The sequence below is a fragment of the Heliangelus exortis genome, chromosome 18 (genome assembly GCF_036169615.1).
Source record: "Heliangelus exortis chromosome 18, bHelExo1.hap1, whole genome shotgun sequence".
NCBI classification, from domain to species: Eukaryota; Metazoa; Chordata; class Aves; order Apodiformes; family Trochilidae; genus Heliangelus; species Heliangelus exortis.
Genome location: NC_092439.1, coordinates 9070381 through 9097451, shown reverse-complemented (window position 1 = coordinate 9097451; position 27071 = coordinate 9070381). Strand labels below are relative to the sequence as shown.

Sequence of the window (27071 nt, the reverse complement as noted above, 5' to 3'; positions counted from 1 at the left end):
TGGACAACACATGCGTGTGTGTGAGTGTGTGTGTCCCCTGGACACTATGTGTGTGTGTCTGTCCAGGACACTACGTGTGTGTGTGTGTGTGGTGTGTCTGTTTCCTGGACATGACATGTGTGTGTGGTGTGTGTGTCCGTCCCCTGGACACTATATGTGTGTGTCTGGCCAGGACACTGTGTGTGTGTCTGGCCAGGACACTACGTGTGCGTGTGTGTGTGTGTGTGTGTCCGTGTGTCCCCTGGACACTATGTGTGTGTGTGTGTGTCCAGGACACTACGTGTGGCTGTGTGCGTGTGTTTCTGTGTGTGTGCGTCCAGGACACTAAGTGTGTTTCTTTCTGTCTGTCTGTCTGTCCAGGACACTATGTGTGTGTGCGTGTGTGTCCTGGACACTGTGTGTGTGTGTGTGTGTGTGTGTGTGTGTGTGTGTGTGTGTGTGTGTGTGTGTGTGTGTGTGTGTGTGTGTGTGTGTGTGTGCGCGCGCGCGCGCGCTCATCCTTGGGCTCCAGCTGCCACCTCGTGGCCGCTCAGCCGCCGCAGCCTGCGGGCTCGGCCGGGCTGCCCCCTCCCTACGGGGCTGCCCGAGGCCATGGCGCCACCTTCCTGCTCCAACCCTTTCGGCGCTGCAGAGCCGGTTATGAGAGAGAGGCACAATGATGTGCAAAAGGCTGGAGAAGTGTTTTCAGGGAACCAGGGCTCCTGCTGTATTATCATTACACCTCAACGACGGCCTTGAATTCATGAGACACTTCGGTTCTTCTGTCAGCTCAGCTCAGCTCCGTTTCTCTGATCTCTCACATGTCCCGGGAGCCTAGAAAAAAGGATTGTAGCACAGAAGTGTTACCACTGGCCCAGATAAATCTATGCTCGGAGTCTTGAAGCTAAACCAGGCATATTAAAAAACAGACAAGCAACCCCGTGGCACCACAGAAAGATGGCTTGTGCTGTCAGCAAGCTCTCAGCTGCGTCACAGAGCTGGGGCTGCCATACAGCTTTCCTGGTGGGCCCGAAGTAGGGCAAAGAAAAAGGGGGAAGGAAGGTTAGTTAATTAATATTTAATTGTGTTTTCCCATGAGCCTGCACAGGCCTCATTTATCCTTCAGCCCCAGCCTGTGCTCCCTTGTCTTACTGAGGGATGCTTAGTGACTTGCAGGATAAAAAAGCCCCAAGGCTGCAGGAGTGGGCCTGAGAGGAGGACTTGCAATAAGTGTGCCAGCTCACATGTCTTCCTCTTCTGGGGGCAGAACCCAGACTCATCTCTTCAGACTCAGTCACAAGGAGGGGTGAAGGAAAGAAAATAGAAAAACAAACAAACAAACAAAAAACAAAAACAAAAAGAAGGAAAAGGAGAAGAAGGAGAAAGAGAAGGAGAAGGAGGAGGAGAAGGAGGAGGAGAAGGAGAAGGAGAAGGAGAAGGAGAAGGAGAAGGAGAAGGAGAAGGAGAAGGAGAAGGAGAAGGAGAAGGAGAAGGAGAAGGAAAAGGAGAAGGAAAAGGAGAAGGAAAAGGAAAAAGGGAAAAAGAAAAAGGAAAAGGAAAAAAGAAAAGGAAAAGGAAAAAAGAAAAAAGAAAAGAGAAAAGAGAAAAAAGAAAAAAGAAAAAAGAAAGAAGAGAGAAAAAAGAAAGAAGAAAAAAAAAGAAAAAAGAAAAAAGAAAAAAGAAAAAAAAAAGAAAAAAGGAAAAAGGAAAAAGGAAAAAGGAAAAAGGAAAAAGGAAAAAGAAAAAGGAAAAAGAAAAAAAAAAAAGACAAGAAAAAAGGAAAAAGGAAAAAGGAAAAAGGAAAAAGAAAAAAGAAAAAAGAAAAAAGAAAAAAGAAAAAAGAAAAAAGAAAAAAGAAAAAAGAAAAAAGAAAAAAGAAAAAAGAAAAAAGAAAAAAGAAAAAAGAAAAAAGAAAAAAGAAAAAAGAAAAAAAACAGAGACGGGCCATCCCGACATCATGTCTTCAGGGCCCCTGTTACTGTTGATGTGGCCATGAGGTCCAAAATAAAACACAAACAGAAAGTTTGTAACACCAGAGGAATTTAGAGACTGTGGTGACTTTCATACATTGAGTGTGACTGTGAATTTCAACTACTTGGAAGTGCCAGGGAAGTAAAAGGGCAGAAAAGTGCTGTTTTATGAACTGGCATTCTAGTTACATCAAAAGTACAAATTCTTCAAAACATAGGAAGGTTAATGGTTGTTTTAACACTTCAAATGGAAAAAGGTTTGGGAAAAAGTAGCTACTTCTCATTTCCAAAATAAATTAAAATTGGAACTGAATGATGCAAAAAAAGAGAAAATGATCTATGATCCTGAAAAGTCTTGAGAGGGAGATTCAATGAGGCAGTTTTTAACACAAGAGCAATCCCAGAAAGACCACTTGATGACAGCCCCTCTCCCCACTTCTTTCTGGTACTTTACCCTAATGGACAGAGGCAATGTAAGAGAATATGAGCTGCTTGTCAGAGGAAAGCCCCAGACAGACAAGCAGAATGTTGATAAACAGAAAAAACAACCCCAAAACACAACCAACCCCCCGAACAATTTTACTCACTTTCCCCATCAGTCATTATATTAAATTCCTTAACAAATAAAACAAGCATAAAAAAACCCCAAACCCTTTCTACCTTAGTGTGTGTGTGTGTGCTCATACTGCTCTTCTGCCTTTAAAAGGACCTTGTTCTAGCACCAGCTTTATACACTGTTATTAATGTCAATGCTAATAAAGAGAGCTACTTGCCATGGGCTATAGCACACAAACAGCTTTTACAGGATCCAGGCCTCATGTCTTTGTGCAAGCACTCACCTGCTGTTTCCTGTTGTCACCTATTTTCTGAGCACATGACAGTGATTTGCTCAGGCAATGCAGATTTCAACACAAGAAACCTACTGGGGTGTTTGTGAGGACGACTGAGCACGATTCGCACAGGTCTGTGTCAGCTGCTCTTGCCCACAGTTGCACAAGGTGCCCACGTTCTTTCACCCAACTTGGCCAGCAAGTCTAATTTGAACACGTTAGTATTTCAGATGGGATTTCAACTGACATGAGAGCATTTCTAAAGCAGCATATCTTCCTTGGTGTTGACATTTATTAGCTGTTTCAATGCTTACCAGAGCATGGTGATAGAAGAGGCTTGCGCAGCTCAGCTTGAACTCATCATTCAGGAGTGGGGGAAGCCCAGATCCTCTGGGGCATTGGTTCCTTGGTCCTGGCTGAAAAAAGAAAAAAAAAACACATGTAACACCTATTTAAGGTCAGACTTACCTTAGACACCTTTAGAAAGCCCCTCTCACAGTACGCCTGTGAGAAATGTTGTATTTGGAGCAGCCTTAGGTTGTGTTCTCCCAACTGTTTCCCTTGCCAGGAAAGCACTGGGCTGTTTGGCTCTTTCCAAGTGGTGGACTGCTGTCTGCCAGCAAGGGACGTGCTCATTTCACAGATGGCCTTTTCCCCCTGCCAGAAACACTGGTTTGGTCCTGGGCTGCTTTCCAGAAAAAAGGTGGGAAATGATGGGGAAGGTGGTACAGCATGCTCACTCACAAGTCCTTCCCAAAAAGCTGACTGGTATGGTGGGGCCCAAGCACTCTGTGAGGCTGCTCTCTGTGGGGATGGAGGTACCATCTTTTGTGTTTGCTGTTTTGCTTTGTGTGGCCCATTACCCACCTGTGAGGATTGCATGATGCCCAAGGGGGTTGCTGCTGACCCATCCTGGGGAGATGGTAGGACAGAAACAACCATCACCCCAAGACTGCACTTGCAGCAGAACTGTGCCTGTCCCTGCTTGCAAAAGAAACTTCCCTGCCTGTGCTCCTGCTCACCCCCTCTGCTGCCGCCTTTACAGATGGCAAAAGCCAAACCCACAACTGCTCTCAGACCACCTCTGGCCAGCAAATCCTCCCTGCCAGCAGGAGAAAATCCAGAACATATGTTGCTTGACAGCATTTCCAGGGGATGGGCAGCCATGGGCTAGGCGCAGGCATTAGGGACAGTAAGAAAACCAGCTTGGCAGAACAGCTGACCAAAGGAAAAGGGAAAAATAAAACAACACGGGGTATCAAACAGCCTTGCTGGGCCAGGTTGCTTGCTGACATTTCTGCTCTCTGCAGAACACGGACTGGTCCTGCACAGCTTTGAAGACAGCTCCGTCTCTGCCTCCCTTTCTCACCTGACTCTGACCAGTCTCCTTTACTGGTGTCCCTGTGACCCAGCAGATAGTGTACCAGCCAGGAGACATTTACCACCCCACCATCCAGGCCTGCTCTGCTGCCGTGCTATTTACCACAAAGCTCCTGGGCCAGCACTGGGCCCAGAGCAGCGTGTGCCGAGCGGGCACCAACCACCTCCAGGCCAGCGCTGCTGTGCGACCACTCGCACCCGTTCCAGTTTTCCATTCTTTTCTCATTTTTATCTCTCCCCTCCTGATCAGGCTCGGCTCCCTACGTGCCGAAGCAGGGCGAGAAGACTGACACGATTTTTCCAAAGCCCCCGGCTAGTTCTGGGACCCGTAGCACTGGACTCCGCCAGCTCTGCCCCGGCAGGCCGGCCAGGCAGCTGCAGCTGCTCCCCCAGAGACGGAGAGAACAATAAGAAATACCAGATCTGCCGCAGGAATGCGGGAGATACCGTGGCGGGGGGCCCTGGTGGGTCTGGGCAGGATTTGCTCACGGCTTGGACACAGACCAGAGGTTGCCGCTCGAGCAGCCCTGTCGTCGGTCCGGGGTGGCTCGGGGGTGCCTGTCGGGCCGGTCCTGCCGGGCCGGACAGCAGATGGCAGCCGGACACCGCCGCCCGACCGCTCCCCACAGCCCCGCGGCTCCTCGGCTGGCGTGTAATTAATCACGTCTGCGGATCCTGTTTTGAAAGGCAGATTCACACAGATGCGGTACCACACGGGGTTTTTACAGATGAGCTGGTAGCATGCTTGGAGCTGCGTCACTCGTGTACGTGCAGCAACACACTGCTGCTGCAGGAGGAAAAACCCACTCTTCCTTTGCAAGGGAAGCGCATGTAACATCAAACCAAAACCTTTTCTCAGGATTCAGATGACCTGTCTCACCAAAGAAAAGTATATGGAGCAAGGATCAGGGAGATTACAAACAGCAAGGCTGTCAGAATACCCGCAGTCATCCCAGCTTGGTGGGCTTCCACCCAACTGAGCAGGCTGAGTGTCTGCGCTGCATCCCTGGGCATGTCGGTTACCCTGATTTATTCAGATGACCGAAACCAGGGTCTGCACCCACAACTGCAAAGACCCGATGCTAATTTGAGACTCATACAGTTACTCTGTTGGGTAACATTTTCCCTAAATGACTTACGAACTTTAATCCAATTTTGAAATGTAGGGGAGGCTAAATTGGATTACATTAGCTTAACTGCTCATGTCATAAACTCTTTGAGAAGTGGGACTGGAGGTATTTTCCTCCAGAAACCTTTTGTTGGCCTGCAAAATCCTTGTTTTTTTCCTTAGCTCAGACACCATAAGGGGGAGTTTTCAGCTTCCAAAAATAAATCAAAGACACCATGATGCCTGCAGGGTATTTGTTTCTCCATAGGAACGTGAACCTGGTGGTTTAGTTTAAGAGAGACTAAGCTAACTCTCACATTTTTGACATTCCTTTTTTTCCCCAATATATCAAGATCGACAGGTTTGAACTGCTGCTTTAATGAAAACCTACTACTCCTGAGAGGGTTTCCTGTTTTAGAAAGATGATATATTTCAGAGCTACAAAATTCCAAACAATTTGACTTGCTATCACCTTCGTCAGGTCCCTTAACCTCCTTATGCCTCAGTTGCTCATTGATAAAATATGAGTGATATTTACCCATTAAAAAGCACATAGACATCTGAAAAATACTCAGCTACCCCTAAGAAAAGAGCTCTTTAAGAGATACCAGGATAAAATGAAATCACCTCCACAAGGTGCAAATTAGAGATTGCTACATGAGGGCTTGGAAAGGGCCATGTGTGCCAGGGCAACCCCTGCCTAACCAGAACTCCCTGGCATCAACCTCTGCCAGGCCCTGGCAGGTGCACCTCCAGCTCCTTCACCTTTATGCATGATCCCTGGTGGTCAGAAAACCTCCTCCAAGCTCTTGGGTAAAAACCACAAATTGAAGCAGCCTTCAGTTTTCTTATAGACTGGAGCTAAACCATGCAGCTACCCTCAAAGTGTCAGGAAAATTAAGCCAGTAGTCCTAGAGCCATGCTGTGCTCCAGCCAAGCCCTCTTTCATCATCCCTCTTGTACATATGGAGCCCCAGACACATCCTGGGGTAAATCTACAACACATGACTGACCTTGACATTGTACCTCTAGACAGTTTTCAGAGCTTAAGCTCTGCAACTCAGAGCAAAACGTTTTCCAGATAGGTGCAAATTACTTGTTGAAGGCTTGAATATTTGTCTTAAACCTGCAGGTAGAACAGGGCTCCCTGAATATATTTTTTTCTCGCAATCTGATCTGCAGCTCCAGCTTTTGTTAATACTGCAACCCAAAATGTTTTCTTGCCTGTTGGTTTTTTTTTTTTCTTGTCTACTATAGCCAATTAGATTGTCCAACTGTTCTAACAATTTAGGTTGTCTCATATTTAAAAACATTTTTTTCTATTACAAAAGTTTCTCTGAATTGTAAAACACATTACAAAGGGGAGAGAGTCAGTCCCTTGTATTCTGGTCTGCTCTCCTGGCAGAAAATTGACCGCTGGCAGCTTACAAGGCACAGGAAAAAGACTTATTGCCCAGATCCTGGAAGCACAGTCAAAGCAGCCCTAGCCGGGCAAACAGGCACTGATTTCTCAGCACTAGTCCCTGGAGGTATAGGTCTGCTGACACAAGAGCTTGGGCTCTTCAAACACCTCTGATAGGGGCTGCTGGGACATGAGAATGTCGAGTGACCTCAACGCCTCCTCACTCACCTGCTCCAATGGTGCAGCACCATGTTTTAGGGATCCGTGAAACACACACTTTGAGAAGCCAGTTGCTCTCCTGTTTGACTCAAAAATCCTCCTGGAACACTGCTGCTTCCTGTCCAAGCACCACTTTTAAAGTCAGGTTTTCTTTGTGATATGCCCAAAGCAACCTACAGAAAAAGGAAAAGACGAGAAAGTTCAGGAAAGCACTTACCTGACACGTGAAAGCTCACGGGTGCAACATGAAGGCATGTACAATGCTCAGGGTTACCTGCCAGTATGATTTTCAAAGCTAGACTCTCACTTTTTATTTCCATCTGGCTATTGTTTTTGGGAGAGTTGAAGTTTCCTGATAATTTCTTAAAGAGAGAGCATTGCTCTTATCCCTTTGCATTTCAGGTAGATGAAGAACTTCATAAGCTGCTCACTAAGTATTGCTCAAGGGCAGGAGTAGTTTTTTTTGGGGGGTGGAGAAGGCTGGAAGAGCTGGAGCAGAGCCAGCAGCCCTGCTGACCAGCCCTGTGGTGGTGCATGCTGATTCTGGGTTGGCATATCAGTGTCCCAGAGAGCCGCCGATAAGCTGCTTCACCTCCTGGTGCAGCAGTGCAAAGCTGCCTCTGGGCTTATTTTCTGTTTCCCTGTGTTCTGCAATGCAGACAATCCCCAGGGTCCCAAAGTCACAGGATGAAAAACTCATCCTTCCTTTTAGCCCAGATCCTGAACAGACACATGCACACACTTAGCACTGAGCATGTGAGTAGCAACACTGATCTCCATGGAGCAATCCACATGCTTGAGCCTCTGAGCATTTGGGAATGAGGGAGAGGAGGACACTTGGTTCTTTGGTTGCCTGTTTTACATACCACTGCTGGAGATCCCACCCGAGAGAGCTGTGCAGCCAGATGGCACTGAACTACACAGCTACTTTTATTTCCATCAGTTGTGGCCTTGCTGAGACCTGCTACAAATTATCTGGGATATTACACCCTAGATGAGTTGAAAGAACAGGTCTTGCTGCAGACTGTCTGTGTTAAGTGGGATGATTTAGTTACTGATTTCCTCCCACCCCATCTTCTTGCTTATTCCCATTAGTGACACGTTGGCTGTAGAGAAAAGTTATTCATGCTCTAGAAATGTAATATTTACTCAAAACAATTTTTATTTGGCTTGGCTTCTTCCCAGTGCCATAAAGTGATAGCCAACCCCAAGTGCTTACATAGACAACATGTGCATCTGAGTCATATTTATGATCCCAGTTATAAAAAGCACACAATCTTGTTGTTTGGTGCAATAGGATGGGACTGAAGGCATCAGCACGTCTTGAGCATAGCCTGTCTCTGGAATCTGCAGAAATTTGCCATGCTCCAAATTTAGAACTTGTGGGTGGAAGCTCAGGCAGGAGCCAACTTTTTATACCATTACATCACAGGAATTGAAGGCTTTGTGCCAAAGGATCCAAGGAAATTAACAAAGAGCAGAGCCTGTCCAGCTGTTTGAATTTAAAGTCACGGCAGAGAGATAATTATTAGTAAAAGTGGCTTTATCCAGAGCATAGTAATTTCATTGCTTAAATTGAACATATCCCCTCTTTACTGAAGCTTACTTTGCTGTTGGAACTTGTAAAGATAGCAGTAAGGAATTAACATCTGTAAAAGGCCCAGTGAAGCTGAGATTGTTCATGATAGAGGACACACTTCAGCAATAACTTTCCAGCTAAGTAACGCTCAGCAAGTGCAAGCTCAGCCAGTGGCATCTCTGCTCCCCTCGCTGGAGGAGGTAGCTGGAATATGTAATGCATTTTTCCAGCTGAAACTCACAAGGTCTCAAATGGACAGTGATCAAAGCCCTATCTGGCTAATTTGAAGAGTAATTCAACTTGTTTGACCTCCCCACACTGGGGCAGCCAGTGTAAGCTCAAATGTCACAGCCTCCCAAGAGCTAATGGTAAAGCATCAAGGCTTGTTACCAAGAGGCACAGGGTGACCTGACTGACCTTCCAGCTGGTTGGGAAGCACTGTGCATGCCCACAGCCCCAGCCAATGCTGGGAGGGGACCACTGCCTATGCAAGTTAGGGCTGTGGTGCTCTGACAATAGAGTCCAGGTCTGCTAGATGCTGCTTTCTGCACCTCGAAAGCACAGTGCACATCATAGGCACCTTTCCTAGTTCAACAGTGAATGTGCAGACCCCAGCAGGACAGGCTCTGCAGAGAAAAAATAGTGGGTCTGCACACAGAAAGGGGTCATGGGGTCTAGGTGCTGAGACTCTGCATGCCAAGGGCCGAACACAGGCTTGCCACAAAACATATAGCCAGAAGAATTCAGCAGCATCTTTGGAAAAGGGGCTCCCCCCTGTACTTAAACCACAGAAATGTTGGTATGCAGCTTCAGAGATTTACAGCTCATACTCTCCTCAAGGGTATGTAAAAGCTATGGGTAATTAAAAATTTAGCTCTGGGTTGTCTAGGAAGTTCCCTATTTCCATTTTACAGATAAATACACTGGGGTGGGAAGCAACTAAAAGCAATACTGGAGCACTGGAGCAATACTGTCAGCAAACCAAACACAGGTTCTCAAAGAGATAGTCCTGAACCCACAGATGCCACGTCATGCTTGCACATGTATTTCTTGCAGCAGTGCATACCAAAAGGCTTTACACATTCATGCCTCACCGGGAGCCAGCGCAGCGAAGACAGGACCTGCAGCTCCCAACATCCCCTACCTGGGTCTAAGCACCCACACACATAGAGCATCCCTTTCTCCAGTAAAAGCAAATGCAAAAAAATAATTAAAAAATTAATTCAACCATGTGTCAATAAAGCAACAATTTCCATGGTGGGAAGAAGACAGTTACTAGTAAGGAAAAGTAAGGGATAAATAGCAAAAACCAAGTAATTCTCCATTTCTTAAATGTGGTGTTTCTCCTGCAACACAGATGTGTGTGCAGGGGGTGTTAAAAGACTACAGGGTGCTCTGGATTCAAAAGGCTCTATTACTAGCTAAACTTCTTGTATTTTGCCTAGAAAAAATATGATGCCAATCATTCAATTCCTGCCAGAGAACCCATCAAGAGATTCTGGCCCTGCTCAAGTACAACGCTTCAACACTTTGTGTTTTTTCCTCCAGTGTGTAGCTGATCCTCCTGGATTGTGTATTTTGTCCTTTGTGAATAGTTGTGAACCTCTGAAGATGAAAAAACCACCATGTTTATTAAACATCCCATTTATAGCTGAGAGACAGTGCATGACTGACTCAGAGGTAAGCTGAAGCGCTGCAGTGGGCTAGGAGAATCTTTGGCTGCTGCTGCCCTGTGTGATGGGAGGCATCCTGCTGGGAAACCTGGAGCTTGGCTGGCTCCGGGGGTTGGCTTGTCTGTTGAAAGCATTTGACAAGCTGTGAAGCCTTTCTGCACTTCAGCAGAGAAAGGTGTGGGGAGATTTTGAGGAGGGACACTAGAGGACTGCAATATAGGACTTAAAAGGAAGAATGTACTTTAGTAATTGAATACCCGGAAGAAGAATTTCTTCTAAAAAATCATTATCAGAAAGCACTCCAAGAACCATCACCAAATATTTGCCATAGTGAAAGACAAAAGACTCCTTATTTCCTGTTTGAGTGCCTCAAAGCAGGCTCTGTTTGAGGAGTGGTTATTTTACCTGCAGTCTCATGCTGTTGCTCTATAGTTTTTCAGCTCTTGCTCCATTTTGTGCTAGAGAGAATCTGCAAGCACATGCCACTGTCTTTCTGACATGGGGATAGAAGATGGAAGAAAAAAAGGTCAGCAAAATGAGCAGCCTTAAGGATATTATCATGCACCCCAGAAGCTGGGGATGCCTACCTGTCAGAGCCAGACAGTGGCTACTCACCATCTTCAGCCCTTCCTTTCAGATACTGCAGGTTAGTAACCTCACTTCCTAGAGGACTGCACTAGATGAATCGTAATAGCAAGAGATTCTATGGAAACAGATGAAACACTTCAAACTATAACCCGAGTTCTTAACCTATGGCTGATCTCCAACTTTCTTCCCACTGAAGTCGGCAGCAATCCCTTCCAGCCCCTCTACAATCATAAGAAATGCAGCAAGCATTTAAAAATTTGGAGACCTTGTCCATTCTTACAACTGGGCAAGAGTAAGAGTTCCAAAATGCTGTTTATGCTACACAGAAACTTCTTTCTCAGAAATCTCTGTCTTCAGCAGGCAATCCCTTATTTCACTACTAGGTCTAGATGCAGTTAACCATCGTCCTATTTAAAAGTTGCTCCCAGGGCCATCATCTTCCAACAACTGGAGCAATAAATAAATTTGATCAGCTTATTTACCTTCTGCAGTCATGAAGCTAGGCTAACGACCTATTTTCTCTTCTGGCATGTAGCTCGTAAAACCAACTCCAACTAGTAGAGCAGAAATTAATACTAATATATCAAATATGGAAAAGGTGGGTTTGTGGCTTTTTGTTTTGAGTTTTTGCCACGAGATTCTTAAAAGTCTCAAACTCTGAAATTAAGGAAATTTTGTGTGCCTTATTTCCCAGCAGTTTCTTTAAAAGATGAGTTGTTTGGAAAGCATGGAAAGTATGAGAGCCATTGCTTTGATGTCTTTAATAGAAATTTGGGATAGATTTGAAGGAAATTAGGAAAGTGCTGTTATTTCCTTTTGGAATGTAGTCTGACATGACTGGTGCTGTTATACAACAAAGTGACCAAATGGCAGTGCACACGCTAACCTAGCAGCAGGCCGAGGAACTCGGACTAATCAAGTTTATAGCTGGATGCTAATGGGCTCAGCAAACAAACACTTGTGTTTATTATAACAGTATGAACAGAATGTACCACAGAGAATATGACTCACTTTTCCATAGGACGCCTGTCTATTCTCTGGGTTTGAATAATGAAATATCGCACCTCTCTCTTGCAGTTTGTTTTACAAAGTTTTAATGAGTTCACCCCAATGAGGTCTAGCCCTGCCACATAAAAACTGATTCATTTGCCTTGTGAAAATAAGTGTGCCTTTTGACAGGACACTTTGCACTGGGCCATACTAAATCAGCTGGAGAGGCTAGACTCACTCACAGGTGGTTTTAGTCTTGAGTGCTTTTTGAAAATGAAAATCTGCAGTCAGCTTCAGCAGCATATCGGCTGTTTTCCCTTGGGTGATAGGCTGTCCTGCTGCATCCAAAGTACCCCTCCTCCTCTATACAGAGTTTGTCTTTTAAACTGGGGTTTTGAAACCACTACTTGCTGAAAGGGTTTGTTTTGAAGGAGAGTTTGGCAATGGGGCATTTAAAAAATGACTGCAATTTTGTTTCAAAACATACAAAAACAAACAAAAAACCCCCCACCCTTCCTATTAGCTCACAGGAAATTCTACTTAAAGTAGGTGTCCTTATAAGACCCGCCTGCAAGAAATTCAAATGAAGGGCAGGGAAGAGAATGAGATTTTTAAGTAAACAAGTGAGAAGATCCAGGGAAAACAAGAGCAATGAGCAGAGTCTCAGGTGGCCAACTTGGCAGAGTGGGGCGTGAAGGAAGGAAGAGGCTGTGGGACAACGAACCACTGGCATTTACAGTAGTTGAAGAGTCTCCAGAGTTTGTGACTTCAACCACAAATTGCTTAACAATACTGTATGCTCCTTTTCTTTCCCATCTAGCCAGTCACGTGGGTAAATCTCCAAGTCAAGAGGGTGGGTGCAGGTGCATGGGTAGTGTTGTGGATGGTGCTGTTTGAGAGAAGGGGAGGACTATCAGAGAAGGTGTTTCACTGCTCCTTGACATTGCAGGAGTCATGATGAGACAACACTGCTCCTGACCCAGGTCTCAGTTCCTGGACAGGAGGGCTGGTGAGTAACAAGTTAAGGACTGAGGGACCACCTGGTGGTATTGACAGGGCCAGTTGCAGATAGAAAGACTTCTCCCTTGCTACCCCCACCCCAGCATCAGTGGAGACCTTCAAGTGCCAGAAATTACTGACAAGATGGGAGAAATGGTATGTCACTTCCCACTGATGGAGCCAGGAGAGCAACGGATCTACCAGCAAAGAGGTGGATATAAACTGGGATTTCAGAAATCAACTTGTTGCTGTGGCTTACTATCTATTAAGCATCAACAGTTTACTGCAAAAGAAACATTTTATTCATGTTTGTTGTGGAGATTACCTTGGCAGACATTACCTTACTCTGCAAGATAGAAACCATTTCAAGTTAAGAAACAAAATATTCCCCAGGTTAAAGACTGCTCAGGTTATATATCATCCCTATGGGAAGTTTTAAAATGGATCTGCAAATGTGTTGTTTCAAACTTAATTTAAGTGTCCTTCTGCAGCCTGAAACACTAGCTGCAGTAATGGAGAAACTAACTGAATAACAGAAAAGCAAGCCCTAAAATAGTTACCGTCAACACCAGGAAGGCTGGGGGTGTGTTGTCCTGTGGTTTTCTGTGCTCAGAAGCAATGTGTCATCATAAAGATGGTACATTTAACTGCTGAACAATGCTGTGCATGGTGTCAGCTTCCCAAGGGCTAACTGCAACAGCTTCTCCAAACTGCTGAATTACCACTTCTGAAGCAGTTCATTAAAAAAAAAAAAAATAATCCTTATACAACTGGGAATTATAAAACTCTGCAAGAGCCTGTGATGCCACAGACCTTCATTTGGAGGCACACCTATGTTTCTAGTGCTTTGGAAGCTGGTCTCTTCCGAAAATCTTCCTATAGATGCTAAAGCAAGGACAAATCTGGCCACAGTCCATTCACCATGAATGATTGTATCTTAAAGGGACATTCCCTCTCTTTAAAAATTCTGATTCTTCACATGTTTCTGCTTAAAAAAAAAAAAAAACACAAAGAACCAACCCTTGTGCCTATGTCAGTGTCTTAGCTGTATAAATTTAAACATTCCATTGTAAGCTAAGATTATCTTGCCTCTTGCCCACTGAGACATGTGGGTTTGGCTTTATAAGACTCCATAACTGGCCTGCTTGAACCCTGTCCAGCAAGTTTTCATCTAAATTGATTAGGACTTGGAACATATTTTCTTGGACAAATGGTGTTCTAATGAATAGAACACTCCCTCACAGCTGTCCTGCCAGAAAGCCAAGATTTTTTCTGTCTAGAAATCATCCCAAAGTGACCCTTAGATAAAGTTCAGAATCCATTTTCATTCTTTAATTAAGAAAAGGTTTGCTTAATTCCATTCCATACATTTCAGTGCTAGGCAGCTGACACATGATCCCCCTAAACTTTTTATTTTAAGGAATTTGGTTGTGATGTCAGGTCTGCCACAGACAATACATTTCTAAACACACTGTTTACATTAAATGCAAAGCATAGAGACAGCTTCAGCAGGGGGGGGAAGTCCCTCTCATCCCAATACCTGTAGATGGCATACAGAGCAAACCTTGAGTTTGCTCTTTTCGACACAATAGATTTAAATATGAATGAAGATGAACAGGGTACATAACTCTAAAGCCTCTGTTCTAAAGAACAGAGATTCCATGAGGTCCTTTCCCAAGGACATGACTCCTCAACAGACCCTTCCACCCAATAGGTAGCTTCAAGAGCTCTTCTTCAAATCCAAGACGACTGGCTGGGAAATCCTGTCACTAATTAATGACGGCCAAAAGAAGAGGGCATTCGCCCTCAAGAAGGGGTCCTGGCCACTCTGAGATAGGAGTCTTCCCCATTCAGTATGAACATAACTTTCCTTTTTAATATTTTGTTCGACAGTTGTTCTCCCAGATGTCCCAGTAAATGTTTGTGTTCCCATTGGCCAATCTGGAATTTTAATTCAGTGACCATTCCCATGGCACCCAAGAAGGATTTTACTCAATCCAGAACACCCAGTGGACATCCATGATTACATAATTTTGCTTATCTTTTAGCAAGACTATTTCTAGGAACCACGAGTACAATTTGAAACAGGATTAAATCCTTTCTGGTTCTGACCAATGTACCAATGTGGCAATAACACACCTTCAGCATGATGTCAGGATTTTGCTGGCACATGGTACTTGGAAACTAAAGATGTTTGTTTACAGGCATTCAAAAAAACAGGTCTTTCAAGGAACAAGACTTCTCAACTCTTTAAACATTAACTATATCTTTAACAAGACAGGAAACTAAGGCACAGTTACACCCAAATCCAACTCCTTCAACTACAAACTACGCTAATAGAAGAAATAAGAAAATCATGACAAATTGCTCTGCTATAAAAATTATTAGCATTGTGGTATTGCTTGTGGAAAACTGATCATAAGAAGACAAAGAGAATCGGAAGCTTCCTCTGCTCTGAACAGGCTCTGCTTGCCTATACTGCAAGACACATCGAGCTGCAGAAATTTGCCTGAAATCACACAGAGAAAATGACAGCTGCTGCAGTTATCCTCCTCTGGTTATCAAAAGCTGGTCCAGTCATGATTAGTCAATCTTCACAAAAAAGGTCTTACTTTAGCTTATACTGCTCTGACAGCCAGATTCAGATATAAAAATATTACATACCTCAGCTAGAGGCCATGTCATCTTTGCTTGCGGATTAAGAAAACTTGTTACATTTGCAGCCACTGCATTGAGCTCATGGTTGTTGGGGGTTTTTTTTGTTAGTTTTTTCGACTTAAGAGCGTGCTCTTAAGCTCATTGGAACCTAAATATGATAGGGAATGAACAGGAACAAGATTTGCTAACACTTTATTACACTGTATTCTGCAGCTTGCTATTGTCTGTGAATATGGCTTTAATAGGCAGATTATACACTATTAAACCCTCCTGAAAGCATACACAGAAACTGTGATTTAATCATGCTCAGAGCAGTTATCTTTAAACACACGCATGGGTTCAGCACCCAGTGGAGAGCAGCAAGCAAAGCTATGGGCCCAAGGCAAAACAATGACCAACTGCCAAGAAACATCCTCGTTAGTCTCTGTCAGTTTGTATTTTTAAAGTCATTGTGCAGTTTAATTAAGTTGGTAGCATGCAGATGAGAAAGTGGAAAAAAATGTGAAGACATAGGGAGATGAAACGCTAAAGCACTGAAAGATGTCACCTCCTCTGTGAAATGCTTACATTGTGAAATTAGAAGAAAGAATGAGTCATTTCAGGATACGTCTGGAATGAGAGATAAGACCAGAAGATTAAAATCTTTCAGTAGTCTTCCATACGACCTCTATATTTGCCTTCTATATCATGAAGTCTTATTCTGTACACAAATCAAATGTAGAACAGACAAAAAGATGAACTGCAGTATAAGAATTGGGATTTCAGGACATGATGGCACCAAGAACTTGACCCACATGGTTCCTGAAGACACTAGCAACATTTACTTCAAGATCTGAAGGCTTAATCAAGCCTAAGTCACCACAGAACAATTAACTTGGAGATCAAGGATGTAAGTCTGATAAGAAAGCAGAAGAGAAAGCAGGCAGAGCTGAATTCAACCCTGTGACCACCCACGGTTGTCCCTGTATGATACCAAGTTGATCACAAGCTTTTAAGTATTTTTTGGTGGTATTTCAGCTTGCTAAACACACTCAGCTCCTCTCCCTGTTTATCTGTTTTGCATTACTGAATGTGAGCAGTTTTGTGAAACTTTATAAAGCTTTTAAGCAGAGACAGCCAAAAATGTTTAGAGAGAGACAAGCAAACTCTTGAGTTTAAGAGGAGACTTCAGGTCAGATCCCAGCTACCACATCCAGGTTAAATTCCTCTCGCACCATTTCCAGAAAAAGAGAGGACTTCAAGCTGCCCTTGGAAGCATCTGGGAATTTCCTTTTTCCTGAGGGAACTCATGGGTGGCATCAGGCCAGATGAAGCCAGATTCATGCTTCCGCTCCTTGCTGACAAAGCAGGTGCTCCTCAGCCATCTAGGGACAGGAGGGGACTCGCAGCATCCAGTGTTCTGCTCCCCTGTCCAGGAGCACGGTAGGAGGAAGCTGCAAAAATCCCATGAGCACTTCTTCCCTCACCTCAGGTAACAGCTGCTTTAGTGGGTATCAAATTGCACGTATTGAAAACCAGAGAAAAAGGTGAGCTACTACCAGGGGACCTGCCAGGATTTTTGCCCCTCATCCGTACAGAAACCAGAGGACTCTGCCCTAGCTTGTGCTCTTTCGCACATGTGGCTGCCCTTGTCTTGCTGCATGACTCAAAGGCTGGCATGCAAGCGGTCCCTCTTGTGCATGGGCAGACAGGTAGGAGACTGACAGCAAGACCAGACATTACCTTACCTTTAACTCTTACCTACCCAGTAATTAATCAGCCCCCATTTCACAGAAGTCACGTGAACTGCCAACATCCCCGAGCAGCTTTGGCTCAGCAATCTACTTGCACACTGACTTTCCACTGTGCTTAAGTGACAATTTTGCCCAGGGACTCTCACCAAATACAACCTCCTGTAGTCAGTGTTTTGCATGATGTGTCCTTGTGAAAGGACTGCAAGTTGATCCTTTCTGCTGTAGTGGAAGGACAGAGGGGTTACAGGAAAGGCACACTAGAACTCCCTGTAGCCAGTATATAGCACTGTAGGGAATGACCAGAATGTCAATGCTAAGGAAGCAAAACAGAGAACCAAACAGAGATGGGAGAGGAGCAGAAAGCTCAGAATTATGGACACAAATTAATGAACCAACAGTACTGGAAATGGGAACAAGCCGTCAGAACTTTGTCTCTTGCAAGGGACAAAGAAAAAAAATATCATTTTCTTGATGTTTTTTATGGAAACAGTTATGCAAGACTGAAATTGTTCACACTGATTTAATTAAGACTCTGTCAGCACTGTCAAGCTTAATTGGCCTGGCATTAAACATTTATCAAAGTAAGTTTTTTAAACATCCTCTGCACTGAAAATCAGCATTCTATAAATGGTCCCAGTCCTAGAAGGGTCAACTTTTTGGCACAGGAGGCTCTTGAGGGCATCTCACTTATGTACTACGATATCTCTATCTAGCTGAATAGATTACAAGCTCATGCTGCATTCCTTGCCCACACAGTCCTGTCCTCACAGTTTGTGGGAATCTGGGGTGTCCAAGGAATGCAGAGTCAAGATTCTTGACAGCATCCCATCAAGGAAATTATTACACAGAGAATTAATCCTGATTCTGACACCTCTTGTCATGTTAGATTCAAATCTCTGCATTTGCTGAGCTGTAATAAACATGGAAAGGCAAAGAGTAGACAATGGACTTGCACCACTTGTGAACATTTTGGTTTCTGGGCTGGCTAGTGACAGAAGCAGTTCTCTATGTGGAGAAACAAGATCATCTGGATGTCTGCAACAGCTCATGGGCAGAGTATGCCAAAAACCTCAGCTACTGTCATGTACAGCCCCATTCACTGGGGCCATAGCACCTCTAGCATTAACTCCTGCAGCTGTGGGACAGGCCTTTCTTCTGGCCTTAGTGGCAAAAATTACACAGCAGCCTGGAGTCACCAGTGAAATCAGTTAGGTCTTCAGTGGGATGTCTCAGGCAGTATTATAGATAAGATTAAAATACAGGCAGCAAAATTAATATCAATGAGAACAACCAACAAACACTCCCAGAAAATCCCATGTTCTGTAATTGTTATTGCTTCATCAGTGACAGGAAAGAGCAGTTTTAAAATAGAAGTTCATTTAATTGAATTTCCCTTAAGGCACAGAAAATAAGCTTCCATGAAGTGTATCAATTGTTCAAAAATAACATGCTCTCCTGACTGAAAACTGGGTTAGATTTGTATTGTATTTTCACAAAACCTAATTCCTAGTCCAGTTTTCCTCCTCCTCCTTGAAATAACCAGGCAGATTCCTCCTCAGTGATTCCCGAGATAGACCATGGGGGTCAGTCAATATGGAACAGATGTTCAACTTCTCCACATACCTATTTAATGGAAGCTGGTGGATCAGGGCTTTGGACACCTAAAGGCATTACAGGAGATGGTTGCCTGAATACCTTTGGTAGACAGGCATCCTTATTCTCCGTGCTGGGGCTCAAGGTGCAAAACCCTGTGTCAGCCCAGGTGAGGTCAGCTGCACACAGTACTCACATTCCTGTCCCTCCTGGGTTATAGGGCATGCAGAAATATAAATCTCAGGGTACTGAAGGAAAAGAAAAGAACACTCAAAACCTACAGGACAGTGAGGACCAATACCTTCCTGATAACATGGAAAGTGTTAACAGCCAACAGTCATGTATTTACTTATGTATGAAATATTATCTTTCTGAAAGCTTGTCATAAATGTGGCTCACACCACAAGGGATGGCCATGCTTTCCAAGTTTGTGCAGCAGGAAGAATATTTCCTAGGGAATACAATCAAAATATTAGTATTCAACTAAATCAATATGGGCCAAATTAATGAAGTTACGACTCCATCATAGACTTGCACACGTGAAATCTGAGAAAGCGGTTGTATCAACAGCACATCAATCCATGGCACTGGTCAGGGGAACAAAAAAACTAAGCTTCGGTTTCAAAATTTCACTCAGCTTTGGCACAGAAAGGTTAATTTTCATTTAAACAATGCTTCTGAACAGATAACGTTAATTAAATGTTTGCATTCAAATGTTATTACATAGTGCAACTAAGTTTGTTTTCTATACAAACACTGTGTGTCTGGTATGGGACAGTTCTGGAGGGGCAAACACTAATGAGTAACAGTTCAATCCCCTGGACCTTTTTAAAAGTAAAAGCAAGGAGTGGGGGAAATGTTTGTCATCTCCACACACTGTGTTTGCCTCTAAGTTTCTTCTCGTTCTCCAGGGATTTGCAAAATTATGTGTTTAAATATTCATTTTCCTTCTACTATAATTCTCCTTGAAACTCCCTTTTCAAGCCCAAGAATGACATTGCCAGCAGATGCAAATTATACTCAGCAAAACCAGAAATCTTGTAGCAATGCTGGTTAAGTCAAATGCCAAGTTAGCCCTGCTGTAAAGCAAAGCAGCTAAATCATCCATCCAGATGGGAAATGTTGACAGTCCCTGAACTGTAGCAGTTCTAGTTGCAATATAGAGAGGTGTTCGATTTGGCTTCCTTAAGCAGACATCATGGAACTATTTATTCTGTCCACAAGTTGAACAGGAAGTTTATTAAACTTGCATAGTGCTGGACATATCACCTGGCTGCTGTGTTTCATATTGGAATGCAAAATTGGATGGTTCATTTTTGTACTGACGTAATGTTCTGCCATGCGAAGGATTTCTCTTCAATCTTAAGACCTATTTCTCTGACCCCAGGAGCACACTGGATGCTGTGCATCCAATTCCTGACAGGAATGCTTCATTTGCTCTTGAGCAACCACTTCTGAGCAAGCCAGGAGCAGAATCCAGCTCGTTTTGGCTGGAAGAATTGGGATGTCCCAAAATGGAGCTTTTTAACAGATGAGTGAAAAAGCAGAGAGCCCAAAGGACCATCCCTCTCCAAAGAAAATCATACAAATCAACAAGGAAAAATTCCTCTTTGCAAGTTAGACTTTCTACAATGGTAAAACAGCTGTGTGCTGTTGGGCTTAGCTCTGCTCCAGCATACCCCTGAATATCCATTTGACTTGTCTCAACAAGGTCCCAGGGGGCAGTAAGAAGCTCGATTTTAAATGTGCCCTAGATTTTTCTATGGGAGACTCTCTTGGTCAGACAACTTTCTGCAGTGGACCCTCCTGCCACCCCAGCACACCATCACTCTTCCTCCCTGAGGACTGGATGCTTCTCTTCTGTTGGGCTTGGCTGGGCTGTGGATTCCTCCCCTGCCAAAATGGAAGGTGGCTGTCAGCATGACTGCTGGGGACATGTTTGCTGCTGCCACCAACACTCTCTCTGGCAGGCTGGAAAGCTGCAAATATGGTGCTACTGCCCATGCAGGAGAGCTCTTACCAGGATGGGGAGCACTGGACTAGGATGTTAGTGGGGTGCAGGATGATAGGAGCACAGCACTGTATTGGCCTGGAGGTCCCACAGGGAAGAAAACGGGGGTGATGTTCCAACTTTTAGACTTCATTTACTGAACCTGCAAATCCCCCCGCAAATGCATCAAAGAAAACAAGGGAGTCCTGAGTAATTTTTGTAGTTTCTTTTTTCTGTGCAGTGAGCTGCTGAACATGACTATCCCATATTTATCAATATAAGCTATGGGGCAAAATTTATTTTTCCCACTTTATTTGCTGTTCAGTGTCAAACCCAAATAATTTCTCTTCTGAAAACTGATTAAAGTTTTCTTTTAACAGCAAATACTGTTTTCAGGCTTCTCTTAACACCCCCCCAATACACACTTAAAATTTTGTTGAATTTAGGCAGTGAACATCCTTTCAAAGTGGATAGTTCAGAAGATCACTTGTTTTCAGCTAAAACTGTACAAAATACACTAGGTGTTTTGTCCAAAGAATCCCTCCTAGATTTACAGCAGGCCAACTGGATTCATAAACTGTTCACAGATAGAGTAACTGGACACATTTAAAATAGGAAACATTTTCTCCTTTGGCCGTGCTAATTTTTTTAAAACTCAGATGACAAATAGAACATCAGCATGATGTATCATTTTACAAATGAATAAGAGCCCTTCCCTGACACTTCACTCTTCATAGCAGCCTACAGAAGGTAATTCAAGACACAGGCATTTTTTGAAATATGAACAGAGACACATTCATCCAAAACACAACGAACTTTTTGGCCTGTTCTGAACAGAGAAACTCTGACTCCTAAAACCACTTCAAGCAGGGTGGATATCTCTTGAGATGGAGAATTGCACCTTTTCACTTCTACCTGAATACAGCAGGAATAGGCAAACCACAGTGTACATACAGGCATGTGAATCCAATCACCAGCCCTCAACAACATCCCTTCTGCTTAAAGCTGTTGTAATTAATAAGTCTGTTTTCTGCACCTTGCCTGCTTGGTTGGCTTCAGGTGTTACTGAACCTCAGTGCCACTGCCACACAGCACCATAAAACATGGGTTGGTAGGGACCCCTGGATGTTTCTCAGCCCAACCTCCTGTTCAAAGCAGGTCTAACACCTATGCCAGGGCAGACCAGCAGGTTCAATTGCTGTCCCACTTGCCAGGAATTTTAGGCAAAGAAACTGTAACAATATTTGAACTACAACCCTGCCTGAACTGGTGAACACACCAGGGACCACTTCAGTATTTACAGTAGTCAGGAATTGTCTCCTGTGAAGAATACAGTGGGGAATGGCAGTCCCCAGCTACAGAGAAGTTACTATTGCTTCACCAAACCTGACAACATTATGATTTTATTAGAAACTGTAAAAATTATCAGATTCTAAGCTCTGAGGCTAACTACAGATAATAATTACATCACCTATCTTACCACCTAAGACCTGGAGTTGAAAGCTGAATTGAAAGCACAAAGCTGAGAGAAACTTTAAACACGCTTACTTATTAAAACCAGCTCCAGCATTGTCATTCAAAGTAACTGCACTTAATACAAGGGTTTAGTGTAACAGGGATTATCTTTATTTCTCCGGTGCTTTTTAAATTGTTGTCCTTAAATTGTTCCCTTTCCAGAGCACTAACATTCATCTGCATGTGACCTATTCTTAAAGGACAGGAACTAGTAAAATAAGACTATACAGGACACTGCTCCTGATGGATTCACCCAGCTGTTAGATTCCCCATTGAAGAGCAAGCAGAACTGATATCTACTATAGTAACAGTTCTCAACATGTTCCTCTTGCAGCTGCAAGAGGCCAACCAAAGAGGATGCCCCCTGAGCTGCCTCCTAGCGATGCCAAGTACTAAGTAACAACATTTTTACAGTAAAAATTCAGACATTTTCTGCGGGTTCATCAAAGTTCAGTATGCTGTTTTTTCTCATTGCTAGAAACATGTTTGCTTCAGCTGAAAAACTTCCTGGCAAAGTGCAAGTCTTGAACAGAGGAGTCAGTACTTGTCAGACCATGCAGAAAGCTTGAGAGCTCCCTTCTCAGACTTACACCTTCCTCATGACTCCTCTGGCTTTGCACAAGCCTGCAACTACATGCCCCAGAACCATACACTAGTTTAAAAAGGCAAAAGAGGGTTTTTTTCTGAGTTCGAACTTTGGCTTTGTTTTGAAACCTTCTCCCTTTTTCCTGGACTAGTGCAGCTCATGAAGGAACACCTTCCTCAGGCCAAAAGCATGGAAGATGCTTGTGATGATCTGCCAAGATTTTAACAAGGGCGTCCACAGCACCTCAAAGCTTCACATCAGTGGAATGTGGCCCATATTAATACGACTTTTAACTTCTCTCAACATGCTCAGAGACAACCCTGATGCCAACCCACTGGGTCCTGAGGGTAGAATGACAGCATCGATGCAAGCTATTAACCTGAAAGACAAACGTTTGCATTTTTTGCTAATCCCCTCAAGTACTGAGTATTTCAGAATCTCTTTCCTCATAGCTGCACTCACAAGACTGTGGAATTCCTTATTTTAGCATGGAAGAGGCTAGTTGTGTGCTGGCATTAATTGTGAGAACTGTTATTTGTTTATTACCATAGTTCTATTGGTATATAGCAAATATATCAGACTTACAAATAAAGGACTTTGTTCAGGAAATTGCTCAAGCACATACAAAACCTCTCTAAGAAAGAACTTTCTGGGGATGTAGGTGGCAATCATTCACAATATGCCCTGTGATCATTTCTCTGCATATCCAGAAGTTAGCTTGGTAGGTATGGTCCCTGTTCCTCCACTCTGTCCCTCTCCTGGGCAAGCCAAAGAGGGGAGCAACATAAAGGTATCAGCCTCTTTCAAAATACTGTAGTAACACTGAAGCTGCAGGAGTGCAGACTGACCATGGCAGGGAGGGGGCCAAGTCTTTTCTACAGTAGAAGCTACTATGGCAAGAGAGGTCAAGAAGATCTTGATTTTGATGTATACCTTTGAATGACTTAATCAGAAAGAATATTATGGGCAACAAACATTCTAAACAATCACGTAACCATGTCCACTTCATACTGGTCTTATTGGAACAAGCTGCAACAAGATACTTGGTGCACTGTTTGCATTTCCAAAATGATGAAAGCAGAGCACAGAACAAATGAAACTAAAAGCTCAGTCTGCTTCACGTAGTTTCTACACGTTGGCAAATCAAAATCCTAAAACTCCCCCACACCATTATGTCCCCTCTTGCAAAGGGGGAAAAATAGGATTCTTAATTGATGTTACAATAATATTTGCATTAATTTCTCATCTTAAGTTTGTTAAGAGAACACAGTAGTGACCCTTCTGTTCATGGAGAAGGTGGCTGACATAAGAAGGTGAGGAAAATACCAGCAATACTGAGAGAAAGAACAGCAAGAAAGTAAGTTTAGTATTACAGACTTGTTGCCAAGTGGAGGCAGATCTTTCATTGTTGACACGACACAGACTTTACTCTAGGGCTAGGTGTGCTGTGCAGCAAAGAGCTGGGATCCCCCCCAGCTGCTCTGCTGGTCTTGGTCTGGTTAATCTCTACCAGAAACACACTTGCCAACCTTCTCCCTTTTCCAGCCGTCGTAAGTATGAAGGTTAAAGATCAAAATCTGAAAACAAAACATGCTGAAAGACTTGCCTTCTCTGAAAGTGAGAAGAAAGCACGTCTAACTATTCAGACTGCATGCCTTTCAGTATGGGCATGCTGGATTATCAGAGTTTACATGATAGCTTTCATCAGGGGATCACACCACACAGTGCAAACAAGCCACGTGTTAACCCTGTAAGGCAGGGATAAATCAAGATTTTCTGTATTTCACTAAGCAGAAGACTGAAGAACTGAATTTAGGGATTTGTGCAAGGTCACGGAGCTGTGAAGGGAGCCTCTTACCAAAATAACATGGATGCATAGGAAAAAGTTCAAACTCCTCAGTTTGTCTAATTCTCATGGGATCACAGGCCCTACAATTTCACCAGGTCAAGTAAGCCATGGTCTGCTCAAGGATATACATTCCTTTTTTATCATGTAACCACTACGTGACCCTGACAAAAAGTTCAGTGGTTTCTTTTCCTTAATATAAGCTCTTAATGCCTTTTTAGGGAGACGGAAAAAAAAGGAAACGAGACCCAGGTGAACATACATTAACAAAACAATCACTCCGACCTCACTTTATTTCACTTGCAAACAATCACAATAGCTTTCTGTCCAGGTATATACTTATATATACCATATAGGCATATACTTCATACATACTATTCTGGTCTGGAATAATAAGAGCCTGTGTCCTGGGCTGAGCAAGAATCTCACATTAGAAGATGCTACAGACACACATCAAGAAGTAGCTACTCTAGCATTGGAGTAACATCTGGGAGTATCCCATCTAGGAAAAGGAAAACAGAGATTGGAGTTGAGGACAACAGTGACAGAAGGACCTTTATCCACCATCACCATGCACCCCTGTTACCACAGGGCTGTGTGCCCCCACGAACAGCAGCAGCATTGCACTTTCCTTTCCAGGCCATTGAGGAGAAGGGGGGAAATGCAAGAGCAGGTCTTGTATTTGGTTCTACGGAAATAACAAAATAAAAACTATGGATATGTGGCAGTGCAGAACAAAAATGAGCTATGCAGTCCACAAAGTCACCCAACACATCTATTAACACACCTAAGCATCAGCTTCTATCTTTTGCAGACACTGACATCAGTAAATTTAGTGATCCAACATTTTGGTGAAGAGTAAACAACTTACAGTCTGTGCAAGAGAACAAACGCTGATGAAATCTGAACTCAACAGAGATATGTTTTGCAACTCAGAACTTGACAGGGTGTGCTTACCCACCTGAACTTCCATCAAGCTTTGGAGAAGCTAATGTGAACTGCAGTCCTCTCATTTGCAGCAGACATACTTTTGGGAGATTAATTTTTCTTAAATAGAAAGTGTTTTAAACATTTGAAAAAAATCTAGCAGGCATTCTGACACTGTGTGCAGAAGACTAGATTCTCACTCATTTCCCAGTAGGCTTGAAGACTGCAGCCAAGAGCATACAGATGCCATGTCTCCCACAGACTTGTAAGAACCCTTCTTGCTTTTTTAAACCTGAGAAGACCTTTGGTCCAAAGTTTTGCAGAGTGGAGTTCCCAGAAATGTGAACATGCAAAGAAAAAAAAAAAATCCCTGGAGAGGTAACCTTATTAACAACCTGATTCTCCCTACTTAAAGTTGGTTCAGATAGAAACACTGAATCTCAAACCCAGGAAATTATGAGTATGAAATTGTAACGCCCCGAATAGGCATGGCAAATCTCCCAGTGAGTTCACACAGTCAGTTCTCAAGTTACAGAAGTTGGAGCTGGATTTACAAGTGGCATTAACCAAACCTCCAAAAACAAATAACAAGGTATCTTCAAAGGCTAGACCCAAATCTTACAACTTTTCCCATTGGGCACACGAACATTTAAAGGACAGAACATTGCTCTCTGTCCACTTGGGTGACAAGAGACATACACATGCTGGGAAGGTCAGATACTGAGAACTCATCCTGCACTTTTATCATACTTTTGGAGACATGGGTGGATGGATAACTAACTGTTGCCAATAGAAACATTGTTTCTTATTCACAGGACATGCAGCAGCAAACTTAAAATTACTCAAAATAAATAGTACAGTTACTCAGGTCAAGGACAGTGGAGCCAAGAACACCCAAGAGAAGGGTGGGACACAGGTACCTTACATCATCTTGACATTTTAAGGGGTTTTTTTTCAAAGTGCATGAGGAGAGCTGCTGACAGCAGCTCCAAGTACAACCACTGCAGCAAAACAGTGGGTTTCATCCACTCATCAAAGCACTAAAATAATTGGAAGTTTTGTTTTTGTAGTAGCCGTAACTGTGTGAGCCATGGATGTTTGACTGAAATAGGGCAGACTTCTGAATTTGCCCAAACAAAGCTTTGCTTGCTCCATTGGCAGTGCAGACCCAACAGTTTAAGTGCAGTGTACCTAGAGACTTGCAAACAAGTTTCAAACTACCATCCCAAGCAGAAACCATCCCAGTCAAGGGCCCAAAAATTCACTCTGATTTCTGGCCAGGTTTTACAGTCTGCAGAGAACCTCTGGCTGCTTCTAGCACAGGTACAGGAAACAGCATTACAAAATACCCCTGAGGGCAGGTTAGGTCTCCTGCTCCAGCAGCAAATAATTTGTCAGATTACATAACTACATGTGAATCCACCTCTGCTAAATCCATTTATGGGGTAATCCAGTGGCATTACATTGCTGGTCCCACCCTCTTCTTCCACTGCAGCCCCACGGCAC

The 27071-nt window shown here is 43.6% G+C and overlaps 1 long non-coding RNA gene across 1 annotated transcript; it reads right to left on the bottom strand.

Annotated features, from left to right (window-relative positions):
* Positions 1 to 476: 476 nt before the first annotated feature.
* On the bottom strand, positions 477 to 7615 carry LOC139804665 (uncharacterized). Its single transcript, XR_011729484.1, has 4 exons — positions 7163 to 7615; positions 6898 to 7061; positions 3094 to 3195; positions 477 to 813 (listed from the first exon to the last, which is right to left on the bottom strand). It is a non-coding gene; the product is annotated as an uncharacterized lncRNA (long non-coding RNA).
* Positions 7616 to 27071: the final 19456 nt, after the last annotated feature.